This window comes from Pteropus alecto, unplaced genomic scaffold (genome assembly GCF_000325575.1).
Source record: "Pteropus alecto unplaced genomic scaffold, ASM32557v1 scaffold7, whole genome shotgun sequence".
NCBI lineage: Eukaryota > Metazoa > Chordata > Mammalia > Chiroptera > Pteropodidae > Pteropus > Pteropus alecto.
The window spans coordinates 40,987,771-40,995,235 of record NW_006494614.1 but is presented as its reverse complement, the minus strand read 5'-3'; positions in this window follow the sequence as shown (position 1 = coordinate 40,995,235).

The following is a 7,465-nucleotide window of genomic DNA, read 5'->3' as shown; positions in this document are numbered from 1 at the left end:
CCAGGCGGGCGGGCCGGGGCGGGGCTCTGGTGCCCGAGTGCTTACACCTGTGAAATGCGGAGGAGTTGGGAGGATGGGTGAGGACACCCATGTGAACCCACTGCCCCTGGACTTCTGAACTCGAACTTGTCCCGGAGGGTCTCATGGTCCTCCCCACCTAACCCGCCTCTCTCTCTGCTGCTCCCCAGTCTTCGCCTTGCCAGTCAAAGGCAACTCCGTTTTCCCAGCTGCTCGGGCCCAGAACCTCGGAATCATTCTTGAGTCTTCTCTTTTTCTCAAACTCTACATCCAATCCATCGGCAACTCCTGTTGTTTCTTTCTAAAAGATTTTTAAATTCCGACGCCCACCCACCATCTCCATGGCAGCCATGCTCGCTCGTCCGAGCCGCCAACACCTCTCTTAACAGTCTCCTCACAGGCTCCCCACTTCAGTACTACACAGTCTGGTCTCCACTCCTCAGACAGAGTGACCTTGTGAATAAATTAATTAGGTCATGACCTTCACTACTCAAATCCTCTAATGGCTCCTTTCTCATTTAGGGTAACCAAAATCCCACAGTGGCCCACCAGGCCCACATGCTCTGGTCACTCTCTTACCTCTCTAACCTCAGCTCCATTACTCTCACTGACTTCCTTGCAGCCACACTGGCTTCCTGGCTGTTCCTCAAGCCTGCTGGCCATGTTTTTGCTTGAGAGCCTTTGCATTTGCTGTTACCTAGAACATTTTTTTTTCTTTTTTTGGTCCCAGATGGCTCCCTGGATGGCTCCCTCACCTCCTCCAAGTCTTTGTTCACATGTCACCGTCCTTGACCACCTTCTTCAATAGGGCAGCCTCCTGTCCCCAGTACTGCTTATCATCCTTCCCGGCCTTATCTTTTCTCATGTACCGTACAATTTATTATGTTTGTGTATATCTTTCTATACCTAGTAGAACGTAAGACCCCAGGAAGGCAGCAATTTTTGTCTGGTTGGTTCACTGCTATATCCCCCACTTCTAGAACTGTGCCTGGCACATAGGAAACATCAAATATTTGTTGAATGAAAGATGGATTAAATGAGAAGTTGCATTTGACAGCACTTTGCAGTCTGCTAAGCCCTATAGTAGGATAGAAGCAGGATCTTCAGGAAGACAGACAAACACACCACTTGCCACTAATAATGATTTCCCCTTCATTTTGTTATGAAAATAACACACATATAGGACAACAAAAAATTTAATAGAACAAGAGGGTATGCAGTAGGAAGTGAGACCTGAAAACACAATCTCATTCCTTAGAGGAAAGCATCATCCAAGGTTTCTTCTGAATTCTTCCTGAATGATAACTATTAAAATCCCAAAATATAGGGTGACAGAGCAGGCACAATAATAATTTTTTAAAATGCAAAGACACGAAGAGAAGGCAAAGAGACTTCAGGATATTTCTGTCCACTGATGGGCCCAACCACAGAGACACGGACCATTCCCCAGATGACTTGATGGGCAACTTCCTTCAACTTCATTATCCATGCTCACACCTTCCCTCCAGTTCTTCCCACAGGTAAGGAACACACATGCACATATACACACAGAGCATCTTGATTTTGCCTCTTTGTCTTAAACCTCCATCTCCTTTGAGTCTACACCTTTGATGTGGCTGGCCTTCCCTCTTCACCTTGGGCTGAAGGAGAAAGAGTAGAGGGGATATTTCATCTATTTCTCCAGATGGTAAACAACTCCCTGAGATTGGTTCTATATCCACTGTTGGTGAGATTTGCAGCTCAGACCTCCCAGCTCAATAGTTGAGGGAATGGGGCACCAAGTGATGCAATGGGGGAATAGGGCGGTGGGCAGTTTAGCATGATGGGGGAAATATCTCACCAGGTGACAGGAGGCCAGAATGGAATCCTAATTCAGTTACTAATTAGCTCTATGACCTCGGTCATGTCCCTTAAGCTCTCTGAGCCTCAATTTTCTTATCTGTAAAATTGGTGAGAAATGTTATCCTCTTAATCACGTGGTTTGTGAAAGCACTTTACAAAAACACAAAGTACTATACAAATGTAAGTCATCGTTTAAGTCAACAAAATTGTTTTTGTTATGGAAAAATGTCAAACTTATAAACTAACAGAGACTATCAGAAGAATACATATTGTATGATTCCATATAAAAGAAATGTCCAAAAAAAGTATATTTAGAGAGATAGAAAGCAGACCAGGAGAGGCTGGGGTGGGAGTGGACATTGACTACAGAGGGCCCAAGGAAACTTTCTGAGGGTAATGGAAATGTTCTAAAACTGGATTGTAGTGATGATTGCACAACTCTATAAATTTACAAAATATTATTAAATTGTACATTTACAACTGGTGAATTGTATTGACATGTAAATTATACAAGCTGTTTTCAGAAAGGCAAAAATAAAGTATGGAAAATAATAAATAGTAAAATGAGATTCAACAATTACCAGTTTATGGTCAATCTTGTTTCATCTATACCCATATCCAGATTCCTTGCTGTAATATTTTGATGCAAATTCAAGGTCAAATTATTTCACTTGTAAATATTTTAATATGTCTCTAAAAGATATTCTTTTTTTAAAAAGTAACTACAAAACTATTATTATAGCTAAAAAAATTTTAACAAGATTTTTTTGTCATCAAATAGTCCATCAGTGTTCAAATCTCCAATTGTTTTACAAATGTTATGTTTACAATGTATTTGTTTAAAAGCAGGAATCACATAAAGTCCATATGTGATATGTTGACATATCTTTTAAGTCTATTTTAATAAACATGTTTCCCCTGCATATCCTCTTTCCACTTTTTTTTTGTCTTACAGTTTCTTACAGTCTGGAGTTGGCTGATTATATATCCCTGTGGTCTCACTTAAAGTGTTCCTCTGTCCTGTAAATTGGAGGTGGATCTAGAGGTTTGATCAGATTCAAATTCAGTTTGGGGCAAGACTACTTCATATGTAGTGGTGTGTACTCTCATCATGGGGCACCGAAGTGTCCTACAATAGATGATTGGATAAAGAAGCTGTGGTACATATACTCAATGGAATATTACTCAAAATTGAGATATAATTGCTATATAGAACTGTGTTAGTTTTAGATGTACAACATACTGATTTTGATATTTGTATATATTGTAGAATGATTGCCACAATAAGTTTAATTAATATCCATCACCATGCAAAGTTATGCAATTTTTTTCTTGCGACGAGAACTTTTAAGATCCAATTTCTTAGCAACTTTCAAATAGACTACACGGTATTGTTAACTATAGTCACCATGCTGTATATTACATCCTCAGGACTTATTTACCTTATAACTGGAATTTTGTACCCTTGACCACCTTCACCCATTTCACCTACCCCCACTAATCTGTTCTCTGTATCTATGCATTTGTTATTCTTTGTTAAGATTCCATGCATAAGTGATATGATACAGTATTTGTCTTTCTCTGATTTATTTCACTTAGCACAATGCCTTCAAGGTCCATCCATGTTCTCAGGCTGGCAGGATTTTCTTCTTTTTATGGCTGAATAATATTCCGTGTGTGTTTGTCTGGGTGTGTCTATTCTTTATCCATTCATCCATCAATAAACGCTTAAGTTATTTTCATGTCTTGGCTATTGTAAATAATGCTTCAATAAACATGGGGGTGCACATATCTTTTAAAGATAGTGGCTTCATTTCCTTTGGATAAATGCCCAGATGTGGAATTGCTGGATCATAATGTAGCTCTATTTTAATATTTTGAGGAACCTTCATACTGTTTTTCATAGTGGCTGCACCAATTTACAATCTCACCAACGTGCACCAGGGTTCTCTTTTCTCTGAATCTTCACTGACACTTGTTATTTCTCGTGTTGGTAATAGCCATTCTAAATGATATGATATCTCATTGTGAAATGATATCTCATTGTGGTTTTAATTTGTATTTCCCTGATGATTAGTAATGTTGAGCACCTCGTCATGTAGCTGTTGGCCATTTGTATGCCTTCTTCAGAAAAAATGTCTTTTCAGATCCTACACCCATTTTCAAATATGATATTTTTCTATTGAGTTGTATGAACCCTGTATGTATTTTATTTATATTTTTCTCTTTATATATTTTAGATATGAATCCCTTATAACATATATGATTTGCAAATATATTCATTTCTTAGGTCGCCTTTTCATTTTGCTGATATATACCTTCCTTTGTTTAATGACCAAAAGAACTGGGCAGAACCTATGAAACAATGATGTTTTAACATTGGCCGTCAAGCAGCATGGGACAGTAATCCCAGAAAGACTGAAAATAAGCCATCTGGGCTCTACATTTGCCCCAGCATGTTGCCTGTGGTTTCCAGGCTGAAGGCAGGAGGAATCCAGACTGAATCTGGCTGTTTCCTTGAGCTAAGCCGGCAGACTGGGGAGTCTAGGGAGGCCAAGACTGCTAGTTTGTAGGAAAGAGCTCTGAAATCTTCAGAGGGCTCCCCATGACAGTTAGCTGAGGACCGATGAGCACACATGAGTGAGGAAACTCTCAGGTGGGGAAAAAACATCTGAAAGGAGCAGAGGAAACAATCCTCGAAGCTCACTCAATGGAAATAGTACCTGTTCCCTCCAGCTGATGTGGAAAATCTCATAATTCATGGAGCATTGGGTAAATCATACCAAAGGGATTTGTCTCAGTGGTGGGGAAAAATTAGCCTTAGATTAGAGGCTGCTCAGGTCTTATCTAACAAAGACTTCAAAAGTAAGCCTTGAAAAGATCAAACTATTTTCAAGTAAATAAATTACATCTCTGAACAGAGGTCAAGAATATTTACTGAAATCCAAAAATATCCAGGATTCAACAACAAAAAAGTCACAATATTCGGCATCCAATAAAAATTTATGATATGGAAAGGAGCAGAAATATATGACTCATAGTAAGAAGAAAAATAAAATGGATTCAGAAATTATTTAGATAATAAAATCAGTAGACAAGTACATTAAAAGAGTTATAACTATTCAATATGTTTAAGAAGTTAGAAAAAAAATTGAACATGGAAGATTTTTAAAAGACCCAGATCGAACTTCATGTAAACTACAATGAAAATTAAATTGAATGGAAATATTCCTGGATTAGACACTGCAAAAGAAAGATTAATAAGCTTAAATACATAAGCAGTAGAAACCATTCAAAATGAAACATAGCGAGAAAAAAGACAGAGAAAAAATGAACAAAGCATAAGTGAGCTGTGGGACAACTTCAACAGCCTAATAGACAGGGTAATTGTGGTCCATGAAGGAAAGTGGAGGGCAGAATAAATATTTGAGAAAATAATGGATGAAAAAATTTTCAAACTTGATGAAAACTATAAATCCACAGACACAAGAAGGTCAACAAACCCTAAGCACAAGAAAATTGAATAAAACTACAGCAAATCACATCATAATCGAATAGCTTAAAACCAGTGATGTAGAGAAAATCTTAAAAGTAGCCAGAGGAGTAAGACACATTAGATACAGAGAAACAAAGAGAAGGATAATTGCAGATTTCTCATCAGAAACAATGCAAGCTAGAAGACAGTAGAGGAACATTTTTAAAGTATTGAAAAATTTGTCAACCTTAAATTCTAACCCAATACGCAGATCAGACTGTCTTATTTCTGCTCAAAATTCTTCAGCGATTTCCTGTCTGAAGGTCCAACTGCCCTGGGCTATGATTCTGAGTCAGAGATAATCATGCAGTAGGCTTATTTAAAAGTGCTCTGAGGACCAACATCTGTAGAGAAGTAAAGAAAATAGCATCGAGCAGAGGGGAAGTTGAGTTCTGATGCATTCTCAACAGATGTTTCAGCTGATCCTATTAGGAGTTTTAAAAATGGGATGTTCCTTCAGAGCTGTCCCTGAGTTGGGGGGAGGCAGTCAGGCCTTTTTACTCACAGGTTGATCATGGATTAGCCATGGGATGCCCCAAGAAGGGCGCATGATCTTGGGTGAGGCATCTCCCTAGGCCAAGGGCAATCCCCAGAGAGTCAGCCGATAGGCCTTCGGCACCCTAGGTGGCTGGGGGAATGACTACTTAGACTCTGAAGGGACATCTGGATGGCCACACCATCCACTACACTTTCAAAACTAAGTGGAGAAAATCCAGTCTTCTTAGTGTGGCACACAAGGTCCTTCACAATTTTGCACATGCCCACCCCCAGCTTACCTCAGGCTGTCCTCACAGCCTGGAAATCTCTCCCACACTCTGTCTCCCCTGGCCCCACTTGTCAACTGGAAAACGTCTAATCTTTTAAATGACAGTCAAATACACCTCCTCTGAGAAGCCTCCTCTGATTATTCTTGCAGACTCAATGATCTTTCCTCTCAGAATAGTGGTTAGGAGCATGGACTCTGGAGCCAGAGTTTGAATCCCATCTCTGCCACTTGTTAGCTGTGTAATCTGAGGCAAATTACCCAAATCTCTGTGTCTTAGTTTCCTCATCTATAAAATGGGTATAACATTAGTAATCCTACCTCATAGGATTGTTATGAGGATTAAACGAGTTAATATGTATAAAGTTAGAACAGTGTCTGGCATGAGTAAATAGTTGCTGCTACTATTATTGTTGTTATTGAAAGTGTTCAGTATGCATTTATTGAAGGCACGAGGATGGAAGGAAGGACTTGAGAGAGACAAAGTACAAAGTATGTTTGAGGGATGTCGAGTAATCCAATCTGTCAAAAGGGTAATAATAGCCTTGGTAGGCCCATGTTGGGAAAAATTTTTAATGTCACAGTAAAGAGTGTGCATCTTATTTGGTAAGCAGTAATAAACAATGACAGAATTTGTCACAGATGAAAGAAACAAAGAAAGAGAAGGATAGGTCGAGCCAGGAGGTAAGGTGTGTATATGTGGTGGGGCGAGAGTTAAAGGTCAGGGGTAGTGTTCGAAGAATTGAGGGATGGGGACATATTGCAGGATGAGTAGAGGTGAGGGGGAATGAGTTTAGAGGAAAGTAACATGAACATAGAGTGGATGGAGTCAGGAATTCAGTCGAGGCTGATGGGGACAGGTGAGGAGTGATAGGAACATGCTGGGAGTGGAGAAGATAATGGGTGACGGAGACAGGTGAGGTTTATGGGTTCGGGTAAGGATTGATGGGGACCTGCTTGGGGATGGGGATCAAGGGAACGGCTGAGACTAGTGAGGAGATCCTAAGAGCTGAGCAGGACCATGGGGCGGGGGATGGGGGGAGTGGGGAAAGGAGAGAAGGAGGGGGAGAGAGAGAGCGTGAGTCAGTCCGAGTCCTAGGGCTGAAGGAGTGGAGAGAGGAGCAGAGTAGAACGTGATGTCAGAGAAAGGGCGGTGATGTAAGAGCTGGGGCGGTGGGGCGGTGATGTCAGGGTTGGTGCTGATGCTGGCGGCGCAGTGCATTGTGGGCAGCTCCCCACTCTGCCGCTGCCGCCGCCGTAGCCCGAGGAGGATCGGGGCCGGGCCGGGCCGGGCCGGGATGGTCCCG